Here is a 20,928-nt window from a genome sequence, read left to right on the forward strand (position 1 = left end):
CAGATTGATAAAAAAAAAAGTTTCCACGCTGGGTGTGGTGGCTCACATCTTTAATCCTAGCTACTCAGGAACACCTAGGCCCCAGAGTTCAAGCCCTGCAATCGATGTGACTGACCAAAAAAAAAAGTTATTATTAAGTGTATGGAAAGGCAGTCAAGTAGCTGGGCACTAGTGGCTCATGAGTGTAACCCTAGCTACTCAGAAGGCTGAGATCTAAGGATTGAGGTTCAAAGCCAGCCAAGGCATGAAAGTCCATGAGACTTTTTTCTTCTAATTAACCACCAGAAAACCAGAAGTGGCACTGTGGCTCAATGTTGAAAAGCACTAACCTTGAGGTGAAGAGCTCAGGACAGCGCCCAGGCCCAGAGTTCAAGCCCTATGACTACCACCACCAAAAGACAGACCGCTCAGAGTTCAGGCCCCATGACCAACCAAAAACAAAAAGTCCTGGCCAGGAGCATAGCCTAGTGGTAGAATGCTCACCTAGCATGGATGAAGCCCTGGGTTCTATTCGTTACTACCACATACATAGAAAAGGCCAGAAGTGGAGCTGTGGCTTAAGTGGTAGAATGCTACCCTTGAGCAAAATGTGTCCCAGGACCGTGCCCCGGCCCTGAGTTTAAGGCCTAGGACCGCCCCTACTCCACCTCACCCCCCCCAAAAAAAGGAAGGAAAGAATATCATGTGCAAAATAAGGCAGAAATCCTGAGAGTAAGTCCACTGGCAATTGTTAACAACCCAGAAAATAGGAAAAAGGGGACTTCATGGATAGATTCTTTTCTACCACCCGAGCAAAAACCAAATGGTAGCAGGCACTTCAATATGAAACCTGTGTTCCCCAGTGCCGTGATGTAAGTTGGTAGTACAGAAGCTACTTTCTCTGATCCTTTGTAACTGCAATCCTAGAAAATGTGAACCCATTGGAATAGGGTCTCATACACAAGGGATCCTAATAGGGTTTTCTAAGAGTTCTCTTCACTGGTAACTAGAACAGCAAGAACTCCATCTCCACACTGGTGTCTTGGTCATTTACTCAACTTGCAAAAGGACAGAATGGCACAGACAAAAGCTGCACTGCTGTGACATTCAAAATAGTTCCCATAAACTTGTTGCCTTGTCTCTGTACATCTTTTATATACATCCCTATCTATATTTGGATATCTGACCTTTTTAAGCAAACCTCTCCCATCATCCCTGTGTTCTGGTTCTCTTGAGAACACGGAAGGATTAAATGATTCATAGAAAAATACCATGTGAATTCATACACTTACTTTTTCATCCAAATTAGCTATAATTCACTAACAACTTTATATACTGTACATGCATGGGAATATTTCCTGCTTTTTCCATGAAATGAGGCCTCTTACTAAATTAAATGATGACCTCTGCAAAACAAAGTTTTTTATGCATGATCAACCAAGAGTTCTTTCCTTATGAATCTATATAATATTTACTGTGCTTTTGCTGCTTTCCTTATTTTCCATTTCATTAGCTATGTAGGAACTCAAGCTGACATACCACGTGTATTTCTGCTTCCAGGACTCCTCTGCTCCCTCCTTGCTGGTGCTACCCTTGGCTGCCTCTGATTTTTTTTCCCCAGACCTGGGGCTTGAACGCAGGGCCCGTGCACTGTCTCTGAGCTTCTTTTGCTCAAGGCTAGCCCTCTACCACTTGAGGCACAGTGTCACCTCTGCTTCTGTTTATTTGGTGCTGAGGACTCCAACCTAGGGCTTTCATGCATGCCAGGCAAGAATTCTACCACTAAGCCACATTCCCAACCCCTGCCTCTCTGATTGATAAAAGGATCTGCAGTACTCCCATCCAGTGTGATGGTGGGTCTTTCAAAGTAACTTGAGTTGTGTGGTGCAAAGAACGGATTCAGACTCCATTAAGCTATGTTGTACATAAAATCTGTTTCCATTCCCTCAGATAAGTGTTTATTGCATATAAATCCTGTGACCATCTTCATTTAGTCTTGTAGTTCCTAGGACTTGACTTCCAAAGAGAACAGGAGCAATTATCTTTTGACCTGATCTGTTGTTGCCTATTTACTTTCAAAACTGAAGACAAGGATGTACTGATACCCATAGCCTGTCCTGTATACTGTATGGTTACAATACTCTCAATTGTTCCACACTAAAATGAGCAGCATATGGACTCACCAGGTGTTTGGTTCCAGACAAGATCAGAAGTCATCGTCCCTTTGGGTGCTGGTGTCTTCACTATGAAGAAATTAAACACATACACAAGAATTCAGTCTGCAGCTAGGTAAGTTTTGGTGTCTCACACATGTAATCCTAGCTACTAGGAGGCTGAGATCTGAACATTGTGGTCAAAGCCAGCCTGGGCACAAAAAGTCTGTAAGACTCTTATTCCAATTAACAGACAGAAAACCAGAAGTGGCACTATGGCTCAAGTGGTAGAGCCCTAGCGTTGAGCTGAAGAGCTTAGGGACAATGCCCAGGCCCAGAATTCAAGCCCCACGACCATCCCCCCTCCAAAGAAAAGTCTGTACAGTGTAGAAGAAAATCATATTTTCCATCTACAGTGCTGAGTATTGAAACCATGATTGCATGCTAGGCACACGATCTACTATTTCAGCTATACCTCCACCTCTTCTATCCCTGCCAGGCCTATCTGCACTACTGAGGTTTGATTTCAGAAACCTGTGCTAGATGAAGCTGCATAGGAATGAGTCTAGCTTTTGGCAGTGCTGCCTCATCACATGAACCCCTTGTGTGCACTCAGCATGGCCAGGATTGGATTGATGAGCCACTGGCTCAACTAGATAGTATTTACTGGGAGGGTTGAGGCCAGATGATAGTAATTGGAAGGCACTCACAGTAGGAATGGCTTTGAAAGGCCATTTCCAATTCACCCGCCCAATACAGTTCAAGGGTTAAAGCATCAGCCAGCAGCTCAAGAGAAGAAGCACAATGCCATACTACTAGTGCATGGGCACACACATGTGTGCAAATACACAAGTTCATGGAAGTAGTTTTGGCTGTGAGTTTAAGGACTTGACACTCAAGTTGCAATCAAAAAGTGCAAATCATATGAGACTGTAAAAAATGGTACTAAAGAGTACAATCAACAAGATGAGGGAAAAAAGGGAAGAAAATAACACAAACCTTCATGGTCCACTTATGTGAAGCACAGAGCTCACCAAACTCACAGGATGAGAAAGTTGAATAGTGAGTTGCAAGCTTACAGAAAAGGAGGAAGACAGGGTGGCTTCTGAGCATGGAGGTTCAGATTAAACAAAAAGACCCAAAGTTGCCTCACAGCATAGGCAATGCACCTAACACTACCCAGCTGTACAAAAACAGATATGCTGGCACATCATATGCTGTGGTTTTTATCCTAAGTTTTAAAAAAAATCTTAATTCTGGGAGGTCTTCTTTTTTTTTTGCCAGTCCTGGGCTTGAGCACTGTCCTTGGACTTTCTCAAGGCTAGAGCTCTACCACTTGAGCCGCAGCACCACTTCTGGTTTTTTTTCTATATGTGGTACCGAGGAATTGAACCCGGGTCTTCATGCATGCTAGGCAAGCACTTTAACCACTAGGCCAAACTCCCGGTCTCCTGGGAGGTCTTCTTTTATGACTAGTTCTCACTCCTTGCTGCAAACCTGTATCATTCTCCAATTCCTAAAACGCAAGGGAACTTTTAACGTTCACATAAGAATCTGATTTTAGAAACAGTTAATTTGTTTCGTTTGGTATTGAAGATGCTTTGTAAATCATTCACCTGAGGCCAAACAGGTATGGCTGAAGGGCTTCAAGTCTCTCCAGTAAGAGGTGGTGGAAAACTTTAAGGTTCGTATAATGAACCGCATCAAAGGACATGGCCTATCCTCTCTTGTTTGCTTTCAAGCAGCTCCTTCTTTACTCTCTTTCTTCCTAGAGCAGTATCAAATGTCTTTCTCATCTGTCTCTCATTGTTCCCTTTCTCCATTCTCTTTCTATACACTGGGATAGGCTATTATTTCTCTTTCAAAAAGGTGTGGAATAGAAAGACTATATTCTCTACAGGTAAGGAGACTATTGCTTTCTCCTGCTCCAATCTTGTGTGTCCAAGTGAATGAGCAAACTTTTCCACCTCACTAAAGGTAAAAGATGAAAGCCACCGTGGAGCTCCTCTAGGCAAATAGATGATTTCAGCAAAGGAAGTTCTGGGGCTTGAATTCAGGGACTGGGCACTGATCCTGAGCCTCTCTATGCTCAAGGCTGGCACTCTTAAAATTTTAGCCACAGCATTACTTCTGTTTTCCTGCTGGTTACATTTCTACCCAGGCATGCCTCATGTGATCCTCAGATCTCAGCCTTCTGAGGAGCTGCAAATACAGGAGTAAGCCACCAGTGCCTGGCTCAAATCTAGTCTTAACCAGCTGATCTAAGCAAAAGACCAACATTTAGAAATAAAAACTGGATTAATTTTTTTTCATCTTGGTGTTCTAGATTGGGCTGTAATCATTAAAATCAGAACACAGAGTCTGGTCATTTTCTGTCTCTTGGACCTAATGCATGTTTCACATCATTTGTGCCAATAAGATAGTCATCAGCGTAACTGTGCTCTTGGTATAAAAAAACTCATTCTTCCTTATTTTTCTTGGCCAGCCACAGGGCTTGAACTCAAGAGAATGGATGCTGTCCATAAGCTTTTTTTTTCTCAAGACTAGCATTCTATGAGGTAACTGACAGCTTCATTTCTGGCAGTTTTGGTGGTTAATTGGAAATAAGAGTGTCATGAACTTTGGTGGCTTTGAGCCATGGAGGGGGGAGAGAGAAGAGAAACAGAAGAGAACAAGGAGGGGGGAGGAAGAGAAAAAGGGGAAAAAGATAGAAGGAAAGGAAGGAAGGAAAGAAGGGAGGCAGGGAGAAAGAAAGCAAGAGGAAGCAAGCAAGCCAGCCAGAAAGAGAGAGGGAGGGAGGGTGGGAGGGAGGGATGAAGAGAGAGAGAGAGAGAGAGAGAGAGAGAGAGAGAGAGAGAGAGAGAGAGAGAGAGAGAGAGAGAGATGGAGAATAAGAAGAGGAAGAAGAAGAAGAAGAAGAAGAAGAAGAAGAAGAAGAAGAAGAAGAAGAAGAAGAAGAAGAGAAGAAGAAGAAGAAGAAAAAGAAAGAAGGAAGAGGAGGGAAGGAAAGCAAGAAAACAATCACGGAAGCCATGAACAGCCCCGGAAGAACTGGAATCAGCCTGATCCTACCTTGCAGTGAGAGGAGAAGTGTCCTCCTAAAGCTACCAAGAGCATCCATTAAGCTGCCAGCTTGGAGGTTACCAGTCTAGGAACCCAAGGCCTCCTCTCCCACTGTTCCCTGTGCGGAGTGGGCGTGCCCGAGAGCGTGGGGGCGGAGCCCAGAGGAAGGGGGCGGGGACAGCACAGCCCCAGTGCCAGGGCCTCTGGCCAGTCTGCTAAGGTCTAGGGGCTTCTTCACTGAGGGAACAGCATAGGATGGGTGAACTAGATCTTGCCAACCACTGGGTGTCATCGGGAAGAGAGGAGACAAGATGAGCTGCTTCCTGTAAATGAGTCCCTGAACTGCAGCACTCCTCTCCTAAAGTACACTTTTGTTTTTGTGTGTTGGTCCTGAGGCTTGAGCTCAGGGCCAAGGCTCTGTCCTTGAGCTTGTTGTTTTGTTCAAGGCTCTCAACCACTTGAACCATAGCTCGACTTCCAGATTTTCTTAGTAGTTTGGTGGAGATACAAGTCTCATGGCCTTTCCTGCCCTGGCTGGATTTGAGCCGAGGTCCTCAGATCTCAGCATCTTGAGTAGCTAGCAGTACATATGTGAACCATTGGCCTCCATCTGGAAGTCTGATTGTGTGTGTGTGTGTGTGTGTGTGTGTGTGTGTGTGTGTGTGTGTGTGTGTGTTTGTGTGTGTAACCATCTAATATGTTATTCACTGATGATTATTTTCAGGGTGGTGGTGATCCATGCCCTCATTTGCACTGTGTTCCCACAGGACCCTGAGGACATCTCTGTTATAACATTTATTATTTTTTTATTGTTGGAGTGATGTACAGAGGGCTTACAGTGACATTCATCAGGTAGTGGGTACATTGCTTCTTTTTGTGTGTGTGTGGGTGGGTCATGGGGTTTGAGCTCGGCCTGGGCACTGTCCCTGAGCTCTTCAGCTCAAGGCTACCTCCCTACCCTTGAGCCAAGCCCCACTTCACGTTTTCTAGAAGTTAATTGGAAACAAGAGTCTCAGGTCCTTTTGTGCCTGCACTGGCTTTGAACCTTGATCCTCAGATCTCAGCCTCCTGAGTAGCTAGAATTATAGGTGTGAGCCCCCGCTCCCCCTCTCCCCCCAGTGTACCTTGCTTCTTTTTTTCCCAATATTGTCTCCAATTTATTATCTTTTCCACAGTACAAATTTTTCACAAACCATAAGTCCTTTGCAGTTATTCAAAGTCTGTAAACAAGGGTCTGAATCCCCACACTCCCCACCTCAGTTTCAGCTTGTGAATATTTTAAGTCCTTCAATCAAGCTTTAGCTCTTCCATTCACATAAGGAATCAAGAGGTTTCTCTCCTTAAATTATTTATATTTTTATCATACAGCCTGAAATGCAGTAAATCCCAGTGAAAGCCCTGGGGAAAACAAAACATGATCTTTACAGCAGGATTCGAACCTTTATATTAAATGCATTTTGAAGAAGCGTCCCATAATAAAAGCATGGGTTTTCGTTTCCAGAAATCAAGTCTATTAGAAACCCTAGTTTCTACTTAAAAACCCATTTTGATCTAAAAGTGAAAATAGTCCCCTATCCACAGTCATTTTACAAACTCTATACAGTTTAACTTGCAGAGATTTTTTTTCCAGTCTGGAAAACAGTAGTGCAATTAGTTTTACTTCTTTTAAGTTATATAGTCCATCATGTAAATAGCTCTGTGGAAAGATAAGAAGATGCTCTGGTAAACAAGAAATTTTTGCAAGCCCATGCCGGCTTACTAGTCCATTAAAGCTTGTAAGTCCATAGTGGCTTTCAACAAAATATTGTATATACATCACCATCAAAAATGCAGAAATAAATAGGCAGGAAATGACTGTAAACTGTCTCATCTCTTCATGATTTTTCAGTAATTGGCTTGATGAATTGGCTATGTAGTCACTTAAATAAGCAGACAGTAGACAGTTGCCTTGCAGGACATTCCACTATGGCATCCAGTTTCGAAAGCCCCAATGGAGTTAATTGCAGTCCTAAAATTAAAACAAAAATAGGGAGTAGAGGATGGATGGAAAAAAAAGTGTACAGGTGCTACTGAAATGGAATCCCAACAAAACAGCTAGGTAGGTCACTTAGACTTCTTCTTAAAAAGGCTTTTGATTTTTGATGGCTTTTTGCTTTTCTCTCCATTATGACAAAGGTCATGGGGGATGCTGCTTATCCTGCTAACACTTGGGGCTTCCTGAACTGCTTTGCTTTCGTTGCCAGTGGAGGAACATGATGTGTGACGAGGTTTAGGCACCGGGATGCCACTAGAGAGCTGGTTCATGCTACAGGACTTCTCCAAGATGCCGTTGTACACTTTGCTTGCAGGACTGAAGATCATAATCTTCGTTTCTGTCAGACCTACACAATCAGGAGAGCCCCGGGAGAGATCTGCCGTCACGGGTGAATCTTCTCTGGAAGAATACTCTAGGGAGAGCTCATCTCTGGATATCTTCCGAGGAGACACTGGTTGGTATATCTCGAGGCTTGGGGGAGGAGACTGCTTCCTTCCAATGGAAGAGTTCAAGGAGTCACATTCTGAAGCTGTGTCTGGCACTTCCCATTGCCTTTTGGCAGTGAAATAAATGGCCTCCTCCTCTTCTTCATTCCGATAGAGTGCAGGGCAACTTGACACTGAGAGGATGTCTGGATCCGGGGAAGGCAATGAGTGCTGGGGATGCTGAGGCAGGTGAGGATGATGAGGATGGGCTGGATGAGGAGCATGTGCAGGAAGCTGGGCTCGCTGGGACTGTGGTGAAGAGGGCACAATGCTATGGCGAGAGCGACACAAGCTGCTTCTTCAGGCTAAAATCCAGCAGGTTTAGCCACAGTCCCAGGAAATGGAGACACGATTGGGGGTGTGTCTTCATCTAAGTCATCAACCCCTCCAGCAATTGGGTAGGGTGGAATGGAAACTCCGGGCAGCACTACCCAGCTGTGATTTGAATAAAGGGAAGAGGTCAGGCTGGGGAGTCCCGAGTTATGGGCTATCTGAAAGCCACAGATCTTCTCAATCTGTTGCCAGCGAAAAAGTCGTTCTGGTAAACAAGTTGTCAACTCTGAGAGAGCTTTCTTTGCTTCCAGAATCTTGTGATCTACTTCATCTAGGGAGGAGCTATGAGCAACGTGCAGCGTCCCAAAGACGGTGCTTCTCTTCTTTTTAATTTTTTCTGCCTCATCCTTAGCGATAGCTACCTGCATTTCAGCATTCTGTCTTTTGACGTAGTACTGTACTTCTACTTCATGGGTTAACTGAAGCCATTTTTGAAGAGCATCTGGAACAGACCAGCTGCTTCACAGTTCAAATTCTTTTTCAGCCTTTTTTAGAGCCATGCAACCTGCTCCAATTCCTGCTCTGCATACTGACGTCTGCTCAGTTCACACTCAGCTCCTTCCCTGAGCTCTCTCAGCCGACAGGCCTCCTCCTTGGCATAATTGATTTCATCCATCATTTTGCGCTCTAGATTTTGCTTCTCTACAGCAACATTTCTGTTTTCTTCCTGTGCCTTTTCAAGCCTGTCTTGTAAGTCCGTAAGACTTTGTTCTGCAGTTTGCAGACTCTCTAAGTCTTTCATCATTTTTGCAACATGTTCTTTTGATGTCTTATTCTGTGTATAAGCAAACCAGCATCCTCCAACACCAATTAGAATAGAAACTGTGAGAATAAAATCCTTCATCCAGTTATGAGGTGGACGTGTCAGAGGTCCAAATAAAACCACATCCAGGGCCTTGAGCTGTAGTTTCTGTCTGTGACTCCGGTCGTTGATTTTCAACTGAAAAATCATAAATGAAAGCTCATGTACTGCGATCCTGGGAAGTGTTGTTCCTTTGACATTATTGTCTCTAAAATTCTTCTCATATTGTGGGAGTTCCACAAATTCTATCAACCACTGAAGGGGATCTTCAAGGGTCCAATGATGAACTTCTGATGCTTTCCATCGCTTCCACAAATCCTCAACAGTAATAGGCTTGTCTTCTCTGTGCAGATGGCTATGCGTATTAGTCGCCTCTTTATACTTCCTATCTTCTCTGATAAATTCATCGCTTTCCTCTACTTCAATCCCACCATCTTTGTCATCATCCATTTGTTTAGGGATCATCTGAAGAGCTTCCAGACTAAATCTGTCTTCTTCTGTGAAGCATGGTGGACTCAGTGACATGCAGGGATCTATCAGCAGCGCTGGGTGATTGCCCGCTACTGGCGCTGGAGAAGCTGCCGCCCCAAGCCAAGCCAGTCGACCTTCGCCCTGGGAGGTGTCTGGGCACCAGGGAGCATCCATCCGCGGCTCCGGCCACCAGGAGCCCGAACACCAGCAGCGCAGCCCAGCGCTGCCCTGGCAGCCAGCCCGAGGCCCGGCCGGAGTCCTGGAGGGATGCGGGGCGAGGGGACCGCGCGGTGGAGGCGCCCTGGCCGCCGGCCACTCGCTGGCCCTGCAAGGCACACCATGGCTGGCGACTCCGCGGGCCGTCCCCGCCACCCCAGACGCTGCCTCCCGCAGGGCGCCAGTCTGGTCCTCGGGACGCCGGCTGCCTCCGGAGCTCGGGTCGTGGCGGCGTTCATTGGCTCCGGTTATTTAAAACAAGAAACAAAACAAAACAAAAAAGTGGGTGGGAGGCAGAAAGGCACTGCATCTCTGGGCAGTGCGCTAACCCGCGCTGCTGCTGCGGCGACACAGGGATCCGCTGCTCCGGCGCGGCTCAGCTCCAGCCTCGGCCGAGGAGTTCCTGCAGCACCTGGAAGACGCGCTGGACCTGAGCGCGCAGGGGCACGGGACTTCGCCATCCAGCTGTGGCACAAGGTACCAGGGAAGCCGGTGGTAGAAAAGCCAGCTAGGGTCGCAGAGCGAGAGGCTCGAGCCCTGCTAGAGAAGAACAGATCTTACAAGTCGTTGTAAGAGAGTGAAGAGAGCAGTGAGGAAACTGGGATTCTGAGTAAGAGCAGCCTCCAGAAAAAGTGTAAAAAACGGAAACATCCCAGGAAGAAGCACTGTGATGAGGAGGAGGAAGAAGAGGAAGACATTTCTAAAAAAAGGAAAAGGAAGACAGGGGAGCATGAAGAACAGACACAGAAAGCAGAATCAGAGGACGGGTGGAGAGAACGAGAGCGCCTTCGGGACCTGGAAGAACACGATGCCTTTGTGGAGCAAGTGTGTCAGCGGACAAGGCTCGGACTTGCCATGTCCTGGAGCACTCAGACAAGGAGGCTGATGAAGGCTGATGAAGGGGCTCAGAAGCGCCTCATGTTGGCTGAAGAAGACCGGAAAGCTGTGGTCTCTGAGCTACGCAAGAAATCCCACCGAGAGTACCTGGCCAAGCGGAAGCGAGAGAAGCTGGAGGACTTGGACCCAGAGCTGGCTGATGAGGACTTCCTCTTTGGAGATGGGGAGCTCAGCAGCCATGAATGCTGGCAGCTCAAATACAAGCGGCGAGTGCGGGATCTGGCCCTTGAATACCGGGCAGCCTGTGAGCAAGAGAAGCTGGAGGCCACCGACCGCTACCACATGCCCAAGGAGACCAGGGGACAGCCGGCTCGAGCTGTGGACCTAGTGGAAGAGGAATCCAGGGCTCCTGGGGAAGCGCAGCGGCGATGGGAGGAGGCCCGGCTTGGGGCAGCATCACTGGTGCTGGAGATGCTGACTCCCAGGAGCGGAAGTATCAGCTAGTGCTGGAGGAGAAGGAGGAGACCATCGAGTTTGCCTGTGCCACTCAGCTGCAGGGTGATGAGGAGCCTTCAGCTCGCCCTCCATCAGGAAAGGCCCAGCAGAAGGAGGCCATCCAGGTTGTCCATCGCAGCCTCCCTGTGTTCCCATTCTGAGAGGAGCTCTTGGCTGCCATCGCTAATCACCAAGTCCTCATCATTGAAGGAGAGACCGGCTCAGGGAAGACCACCCAGATCCCACAGTACCTGTTTGAGGAGGGCTACACAAAGAATGGTATGAAAATCGCCTGCACCCAGCCCCGGAGAGTGGCAGCCATGAGAGTGGCAGCCATGAGCGTGGCCGCCAGAGTGTCCCGGGAGATGGGTGTAAAACTCGGGAATGAGGTTGGTTACAGCATCTGCTTTGAGGACTGCACGTCGAGACAAACAGTCCTCCACTACATGACAGACGGGATGCTTCTCCGAGAATTCCTCTCTGAACCCGACCTGGCCAGCTACAGCGTGGTGATGGTGGATGAGGCTCATGAACGGTCCCTGCACACAGACATTCTCTTTGGGCTGATCAAGGATGTGGCTCGCTTCCGGCCTGAGCTCAAGGTCCTGGTAGCTTCTGCCACACTGGACACTGCTCGGTTTTCTGCCTTCTTTGATGATGCCCCGGTCTTTCGAATCCCTGGCCGCAGGTTTCCAGTTGACCTCTTCTATACCAAGGCTCCAGTGGCTGACTACCTGGAAGCCTGTGTTTCGTCTGTGCCTCAGATCCATGTGACACAGTCCCCTGGGGACATCCTGGTGTTCCTGACTGGACAGGAGGAAATTGAGGCTGCTTGCGAGATGCTCCAGGTTCGCTGCCGCCGACTGGGCTCCAAAATCCGGGAGCTCCTGGTGCTGCCCATGTATGCCAACCTGCCCTCTAACATGCAGGCCCGAATCTTCCAGCCCACACCTCCTGGGGCCCGAAAGGTGGTTGTGGCGACCAACATTGCAGAGACTTCACTCACCATCGAGGGCATCATTTATGTCGTGGATCCCGGGTTCTGTAAGCAGAAGAGCTACAGTCCCCGCACAGGCATGGAGTAGCTCACTGTCACCCCCTGCAGCAAGGCCTCAGCCAATCAGTGTGCTGGGCAAGCAGGTCGAGTGGCTGCAGGGAAGTGCTTCCGCCTGTACACAGCCTGGGCCTATCACCATGAGCTGGAAGAGACCACAGTGCCTGAGATCCAGAGGACCAACCTGGGCAATGTTGTGCTGCTGCTTAAGAGCTTAGGGATCCATGACCTGGTGCACTTTGACTTCCTGGACCCTCCACCATATGAGACCCTGTTGCTGGCTTTGGAACAACTGTATGCTCTAGGAGCCCTCAATCACCTTGGAGAGCTCACCACGACTGGTCGAAAGATGGCAGAGCTGCCTGTGGACCCCATGCTATCTAAAATGATCTTGGCCTCTGAGAAGTACAGCTGTTCAGAGGAGATCCTGACAGTGGCTGCCATGCTTTCTGTCAACAACTCCATCTTCTACCGGCCTAAGGACAAGGCTGTCCATGCTGACAATGCCCATGTCAACTTCTTCCTCCCTGGTGGAGACCACCTGGTTCTGCTAAACGTGTATACACAGTGGGCTGAGAGTGGCTACTCCTCCCAGTGGTGCTATGAGAACTTTGTACAGGTCAGATACATGCGCCGAGCCCGGGATGTGCGGGAACAGCTGGAAGGGCTCTTGGAGCGTGTGGAGGTTGGGCTGAGCTCCTGCCAGGGGGACTACATCCGGGTCCGCAAGGCCATCACTTCTGGTTACTTTTACCACATAGCATGGCTGACACCTACTGGCTACCGAACAGTGAAGAAAAGGCACGAAGTGGTCATTCCTCCCAACTCCTCCCTCTTTAAAGAGCAGCCGCCCCGCTGGTTGCTTTACCATGAAGTTGTCTTGACGAGCAAGGCATTCATGAGACAGGTGTTGGAGATTGAGAGCAGTTGGCTTTTGGAAGTAGCTCCCCACTTCTACAAGGCCAAGGAGGTCGAAGATTCCCACACAAAGAAAACGCCCCCCAAAATAGGCAAGACACGTGAAGAACTGGGCTAGAGAAAAGGACAAATGGGAAGGAACACAAACAGATCTTGATACCAGCACCTTTTCTTTCTGTACATTGCTTAATTCCTGTTAAATAAAATTATTTTTTAATAAAAAAAAGTCATATTGCCTCACGTGATATGTCCATTTTTTTCCTGCTCCCTTCAGTCAGGAATTCAGTTGGTTTGGGGATCATAGATGTGAATTTTGCTTTTCCATTTGAAAGTAGGATCAGTAAGGACTGAAAGGATTTGGAAAGAAATGGGTAGGTATTTCCAAGCCAAGAATAATGTCTGCTGTTCAGCACCCACAATCACCAAGAATGCTCAAATTGCTCTATGCAACAAGATATTATACAAAGGAATTTGATGACAGGAAGCAGTGCTTTGGGCTGAGGGCACAGCTGTGTGGTAAAGACTGCGTAGCACCCAGAGGCCCTACCAACAATTGAACTAAATATCAGAAAAGAAAAGAAACTGCATACTAATTTCAGCACTAGCAACCTTGTTAAGCACATTTGAGGCTGTTCATTCACTCATTGATCTATTGATCCATTCATACCACATAACCACCCATCCATCCATTCAGCTCTCCATCCTCCCATACAGCCAATCATTCATTATCCATTTCTCCATCCATCATCCATCTTTCTATCCATTCATTTGTTGAGGACATTTTGCAAATACATAAGAGAGAATGAAGGCTACCCTGGTAGATAGGAAAAGTGGTACAATCTATATTAATTTACACAATAGCCACCAGCCACAGATAGCATGACAGAGTACAATTAGTTCCATTGAAATCAAATGAAAATTTCAGGGGGTGCTTAACTACAGAACTTACATTGGATTGGGGAAGACTTATCAATTTCTTTCCAAACCACAGTCCAGCCTTTACTGCTTCTCTTTCAAGTTGAAAAACAAAATTCACATCTGAAATTCTAAAACTGCTTTAATCCTTGACTCAGGCAATCATGGAAAAATGGACATGTTAGGTGAATAAAAAGACCTTGAGCTCAAGTGCCAGCACTGCTACCCCTCCCCCCAAATATGTCATGAATAGAAATGTAGGTAAAGCCCTATGGTAAACAAGGACAAGGCCAGGACTTTGATTCCCAGGAAGAAACACACACACACACACACACACACACACACACACACACACACACACTTCTCATAAATGATTCTTGGTTCTCACTAACTCATCTTTGGCTAATGATGTGCTGTAAAAATAACAGCTAGATTTCAGTGAATGCTTCCCCTAATATAGAATTTCTTTAATAAAACTGTCCTTGCCTTCATATGCTGCTTTAGAATGTGTAATAGTATGCTTACAGCTTATAACACCTCAGGCCTCCTGTGTTTTACATGTTAAGTACATTTCCTTAGCAGCTGTAGTTTGATGGTTTAAATAGATGTAAGACTTTTACATTTGGCAACTTACAGTAATGTCTTTATAAAGATAAGATCAAAATTTACTGGTAGGCTCCAGTTATTTTGTAAATGGCAAGTGAGAAACTTTACGCATATGGGCAGATAGTGTGAGTGATATTTTGGGTTAAGGTAGGAAGATGTCAAATTCGAATGTAAAGATCGTGTCCAAAGTCCACAAGAATGAGCTGGACTGCTTCTCTGGGCATGACTCAGCTACCTCACAGGCCTCTTACTGTCTTTCTCACATAGTTCTTCCCGAAGGGAGACTCAGGTAAAGCAGCCAGATGGCTAGTGCAGGTTGGCAGCAGACTAAGAGAAACTGAAAAGAAGACTTTGAATTTCAGTAATTGTATCTCTCCCCTCTCCTTCTCCTTCTCTCTCTCCCCCTTTCCCTCTCTCTCACCGTCTTCTTCTCTCCTCCTGATTCTTTCCCTCCTCCTACTCTTTCCTTAATGTGGCACCAATTGAGGACCTAAGGCACTTGTTTGTCTTTTTTCACTCAACATTAGTTCACTACTAATTGAGTTATATTTTCACCCCTAGCTTTTCTTCTGGTTAATTGGAGATGTGAGTCTCATGGACTTTTCTGCTGAGGTAGGCTTTGAACCACTATCCTCAGCCTCCAGAGTAGCAAGGATTATAGTTGTGAGTCACTGGAATCAACAACTGTTGTGTTTTCACATTGAGAGTTAATTGTAGTCCTAGTTTGTACAAAAGGATTGTAAAATATTACTGATAAATTATTAACCCCAAGAAAGCAGCTACTCTCATTTATTTGAAATAGAAAAATCAAATTGCCTGACACTGGTGGCTCTTGTTTGTGATCCTAGCTACTCAGGAGACCGAGATCTGAAGATCGAGGTTCAAAGCCAGTCTATGCATGAAATTCCATGAGACTCTTATTTCCAATTAACCACTAGTGTACTAGTCTTGAGCAAAAACTTCAGGGACAATGCAAGGCCCTGAGTTTAAGTCTCAGTCCTGGCATACATGCCCAAGAATTATGACAATGTAAATATCTGACAGGAAATCACTACTTTTAGTTAGATTTGTTAGACTGAATAGGTGAGAGGTTTTCGGTGCCTGATAAATTTTTTTATTAGGTAACACATGCTTTTGCAATGGTAGATGTTGGAAATCAAGTTTCCATTCGTGAAACAAATACCTGAGAGTGAACTTCTAAAGAGGAGAGGCTTTGCAGGACATTGATGGCTCACACCTGTAATTCTAGCTGCCCAGAAAGCTGAGATCTGAGGATCACAATGCAAATTGAGCTTGGTTTGGAAAGGGTATGAAACTCTTATCTTCAGATAACAAGAAGATGGAAAGAACCAAAAAGAACAGAAATTCTGGCCAAGTTTGAGAGATCACGGCTGCAGCTGCAAGAGCTATTTTGTGGCAACCAGCTGGTTTTCACCCATCTTCTTCCAGATGGTTTAGCAGAGTTCGGCTGGCTCTTGCTCAACTGACCTTCCCTCAGAGCTCAGTGAGGATGCCCCTACCAGCTGGGCTGGCAGCCTGCAGGTGGACTGCAGTCCATCCAAGCCCCGCCCCCGCGGCCCCACCCACCCGCGCTTAGACACGGGCCCTCCTGCCCAGAGGACCATGGGAGCTGCTTGCCTGGAATCCCTGTGGAAAGCACAGTTGGAGGCCAAGGGACAGGGGCTCTTGGTAGACCTACTAAAGGAGCATTTGGAGTTTGCTCGTACATTGGCTTTAACTTAAAATATGTACTTGATTTATAATTTAAACGTTTATTTATATATAGTTTACTTATAACTAATAATTTGTTCATTCATTTTGTGGGGAGTGGGTCCTGAACTGGGTTGGGGAAAGGTCTGGGTTTTCTTGCTCACGGTTAGTGCTATACCATTTGAACCACACTACTTATGGCTTTCTGGTGGTTTATTGAAGTCTTATGGACTTTCCTGACTGGGTTGGCTTCAAACCATTATCCTGAAGTCTCAGTCTGCAGAGGAGCTAGGGTTACAGATGTGAGCCACTAACAACCGGCTTAAAATATTCTTAATAAATAATTTTGCCATTTTCCATATCCCATCGTTTCAGTCAAGTGAAAACTTTAAAAAAAGGTTGTTACGATTTTACCCAGAGGATTGATTTGACAATTGTAAATTAAATTGATGAAGAGGTCACCACTGAAATTTATACATCACTTTTTCTATCATAAAAGATTAAAATTTCTGGGTAAAATGGAAAATTATGTTTTCAAGATAGTCAAGACTTTTTTTGTTACAGTTTTAGGTATAGAATATTAACATTTGCATCTAAGCTGTGTACTTGGGCACCTCATTCCTGTAATTCTAGCTAGTCAGTAGACTAAGAGCTGAGGATGGTGATTTGAAGCCAGGCCAAGCAGGAACGTCCATAGTTAACCAGTAAAAAGTGAAAAGTGGGGCAGTCGCTGCTTGGGGACGCGGTGTGCGCGGGGGCTGCGTTCTGCACTCCGGGTTCGCCATCACCGCCTTCCCTCTCCGGAGCCCGGGCCCGACGGGACGCGCGCCCATGTGTGTGGCGCTTGACCAAGACCAAAGATGGCCATGAAGTGAGGTCGTGCAAAGTGGCCGATAAAACGGGCAGCATCACCATCTCCGTGTGGGATGAGGTCGGCCGTCACATCCAGACCGGGGATATCATACGGTTGACCCGAGGATATGCATCTCTGTGGAAAGAATGTCTGACACTTTATACTGGAAGAGGTGGTGAACTTCAAAAAATTGGGGAATTTTGTATGGTTTATTCAGAAGTGCCAAATTTCAGTGAACCCAACCCAGATTATCGAGGACAGCAGAACCAAGGGGTAAATAATGAGCTGAAAAATAGTAATACCAGTACAGGTACATTTGGACCAGTGGGAAATGGTGTTCAAACTGGCCCCGAATCAAGGGGATGCCAAATTTCATATTCTGGTAGAAGCAATGGCCAGGGACTGACTTATCCACAGCTATCAGGAGCAACTAATAATCACACAGTCATGACCACAATGAGTAATGGCAGGGATCCTCGGAGGGCCTTTAAAAGATGACCTATGCCAAATAGTCACATGTAGTTTTTGAACTACATGACCTACTTGAACACATATTGCACTTTTATTTATTGTTAACTGTGAAACGTATGTCCTTTATTAGTTTTCTTTTACATTTTTGGTTTGTTAAGACAAGTGGTTGATTTTTATAGCAAAACTGTTAAGCTACTCAAGTATCCTATTGAAGAGTAAGAGCTCTCTGAGAATTAGGGGCATTTATTTAGAGCAAAACTATTGGATATCCTCTTTTAAAAATCTGTACCCATTTTAAGGGTGAGTTACTTGAGATATTAAGCTTTATAGCCTCTGTGAGTCTATCTTCTGTATATGTTTTTGTAATATTTGGCATAAAGTTTAATGGGATATATTGTTTTAAATCCAGCTGTTTACCAGCTAAAGCAACAACCACCAAAAATGAGAAATTTGATCAATGCTAACAGCCATTTTGACTCCAGGAATAACTGACTATATTGACTGCTATTAAGATTTTCCCTAGCACTGAATCATCTAGAATTCTTGAGTTGCCCCCCTCAATTTATCGTAATTATGGAATAAAAGTAATTATTTTGTAAGAAAGTACATTTTCTGTGCTTTCTGTAATGTGGTACTTTTAACATTTGTTTTTAAAACTACTTATTATGTTGGGGGAAAATTTAAAACTAAGGCCTTAAGTATTTAGTTTTGAAACTACCATGTAAAATATTAAAATGTAGTTTGGAGGAGTTGTAAAATCACAAACATTGATTATTAAAAAAAGTGTAAGTAGATATAATGAAGGTGATTTAAATTGAATCCATGTAGCAATTAGCAGTCTTAAGTTGCCCTGGTAGTTAACAGCCTTCAGTGAAAGTGCTAGGTACTTCCCTTTATTTCAGTTGTGTGTATGTGTCCTAATTTTGGAATAGATTGACATTATAAGCAAAAGTTACATGACTCTCAATAGTGGGTTGCAGCTTTATTAAAAATTTTAACGTGTACTTTATTTATATGTTACAAATGAGACCCACTTTTACTTTTTATTATATGGGTGGATAGCTAGTAACTTTTTTCCTTTGTTAAAGTTTCGCCTCCTCTTTTGAATAAAACTTGTATTAATATTAAAAGATCTTTCTAATTTTTACTCTTTTCTATGACAACAGTGGAGAGCCTATACATCTTCCTGACATTATAACATTAACCTGGAGACTTCTTAGTTTTATATCTGTTGTCTTCCCCCCTCCCACTTTTGTTGCTTTTTCCTTCCTACCTCAAATCATACAATAAAGTCATAGCATTTTAAAATTTTTTTAAAAAAGTGAAAAGTGGAGGAGAGTGGCTCAAATGGTAGAGCACAAACCTTGAGATAAAAGCTACAAGGCAGCACTTAGGGCCTGAGATTGTGTCTATACCAGCACCTTCCCCACCAAAAGACCACCATAAAACATAAGTTGTGTGACATCTAATTACTATACAGGTCACAAACTCATATTTCTGCCTCCAGAGTAGCTGAGATTAAAAGCATGTGCAGCACATCCAACTTCTCCTTCTTGCTTTCTTTGCTTCCCTCCTTCCCTCCCTCCTTCTTTCCTTCCCTCCCTCCCTCCTTCTTTCCTTCCCTCCCTCCCTCCGTCCTTTCTTTCCTTCCTTCTTTCCTTCCTTTCTCTTTTTTTTCTGTTTGTGAGACAAGGTCTGAGACACAGATAGCCTAGCTAGACTTGAATTCTAGATCCTTCTGTCTCAGCTCTCTGGGAGTTGTTAAGACAGACAAGCTTCACCATACCTGACCTGTTCTTATTGTTACCTACTGTAGTTCAGTTTTTGCCTTTTTGTAGGTCCTTCTATAAATGTAACTCTGCATATTGCATGGTTTCATATAAAACTTCCAAGATACTTATAAATTATTAATAAACCCTCTGCATTCTTTTTATATTTTGAAATAGTACTCTATTACATAAACATTCCCCATTTTGTTTATCCATTATCACATTTTATTCATCCATTTATCCCCATATTTATTTATCCATGGACATTGGATTTATTTGTAAGTTTGGGTTTGTGATGAATGTAACTGTTATGGATATTCTTTTTCTTTTCCTGTTTTCTCTTTTGGTTTTTTTTTTATACAGAGTGGAGTTTGAACTCAGAGGCTTGTGCTTGCCCGGCAAGTTTTGGGATTGATTAATTTTTTGTGGGGGGGAGGTAGTCATGGGGCTTGAACTCGGCCCAGGCACCATCCCTAAGCTCTTTAGCTCAAGGCTACTGCCTTAAGCCAAGCCTGACTTCCCATTTTCTAGATGTTAATTGGAGAAGCATCTCAAGTCCTTTTGTGCTGGGGCTGATTGTGAACCTTGATCTTCAGATCTCAGCATCCTGAGTAGCTAGGATTATAGGCATGATCCACTGTGCTTAGCTTGGGATTGATTAATTTTTTAACTGATTGAGCCATACCCCTAGTTAGGTTTTCTCTTGTGATTGTCTGAATAGGGCCTTCCTTTATCCCAGGCCATCCTGAACCTCTATCCCCCTATTTATGCTTCTAACTGAACTGGGATGACAGCATGAATCACCACGTCCAGCTTTTTATTGTTGAGATGAGGATCGCAGTACAAATTGAGCTTGGTTTGAAAAGGGTAGGAAACTCTTATCTTCAGTTAACAAGAAGATGGAAAGAACCAAAAAGAACAATTTAGAAGACATGAATAGAGATGAATATGAAGAAAAAGAAAAACTAAAATCATAAAAATTGTCACCATCCAAAAATATTAACCACTAACTTACATCCTTCAATAACCAGATGGTTTGCTGATATATTTGAATGTTAATATGTTCAGATGATTGCTTCCTAAATACAAGTACTGCTGGGGCCAGCCGGCAGTGAACCAGGGTTCACAAATTGGGATTCCTGAAATAGGGGGCAGGGACTAGGAAAAAATAGAAGAGAGACAAACAGATGGGGTTTGGGAGGGCTACAGCCCAAATCAGGAGCCACAGCTTAAGAAGACAGTAGCCCAAGACTGTAGCCCAGTTTATTTCCAGTTCTGACCTTAAATACACTTGTTTAAACTAGGGAACTGCCAGTGGCTACATTCGTACAAACAGTATCAAGTCTCAAATAGGTTGAATGAAAAGCGATCAAGTCCCAAATAGGTTAAATGAGAAGCTATCAAGTCCCAAACAGGTTAAATGAGAAGCTATTGACACAGCCCAAAATCATGATAAGAGCTTACTTCCTTGTGTACTCAATTGTGCGGGTCCAAGGTCACTGACCCCACAGTCACGGTTACTGACCCCACAGTCGGTCCCCAACAAAGTACCTATGTGCAGATATAATTATAAAATCTACTGCCTGTCTGTCTGTCTGTCTGTCTGTCTATCTATCTATCTATCTATCTATCTATCTATCTATCTATCTATCTATCTATCACCTGGTACTGGTATTGAGGCTTGAACTCAGGTCTTGTCTTCCTGCTTTCCTTTTTTCCCCAATGTATTCCTGGGTGCTATGATTCTGTATATCAGGAAGTTG

At 44.7% G+C, this 20,928-nt stretch overlaps 1 long non-coding RNA gene and 3 pseudogenes across 1 annotated transcript; 2 read left to right on the forward strand and 2 right to left on the reverse strand.

The window, feature by feature from the left end:
• Nucleotides 1–1,320: 1,320 nt before the first annotated feature.
• Nucleotides 1,321–5,273, reverse strand: LOC150039017 (uncharacterized). The gene is made up of 3 exons (XR_016534559.1): nucleotides 5,205–5,273; nucleotides 2,163–2,222; nucleotides 1,321–1,385 (listed from the first exon to the last, which is right to left on the reverse strand). It is a non-coding gene; the product is annotated as an uncharacterized LOC150039017 (long non-coding RNA).
• A 1,452-nt stretch (nucleotides 5,274–6,725) lies between these two features.
• LOC150039018 (stromal interaction molecule 2 pseudogene) lies at nucleotides 6,726–9,776 on the reverse strand (annotated as a pseudogene).
• Nucleotides 9,777–9,883: 107 nt separating this feature from the next.
• LOC150039019 (pre-mRNA-splicing factor ATP-dependent RNA helicase DHX16 pseudogene) lies at nucleotides 9,884–13,020 on the forward strand (annotated as a pseudogene).
• A 3,570-nt stretch (nucleotides 13,021–16,590) lies between these two features.
• On the forward strand, nucleotides 16,591–17,633 carry LOC150039020 (SOSS complex subunit B2 pseudogene; annotated as a pseudogene).
• Nucleotides 17,634–20,928: the final 3,295 nt, after the last annotated feature.

Source organism: Megascapheus bottae, unplaced genomic scaffold (assembly GCF_031878675.1).
Source record: "Megascapheus bottae isolate mThoBot1 unplaced genomic scaffold, mThoBot2.hap1 HAP1_SCAFFOLD_132, whole genome shotgun sequence".
Classification (NCBI taxonomy): domain Eukaryota; kingdom Metazoa; phylum Chordata; class Mammalia; order Rodentia; family Geomyidae; genus Megascapheus; species Megascapheus bottae.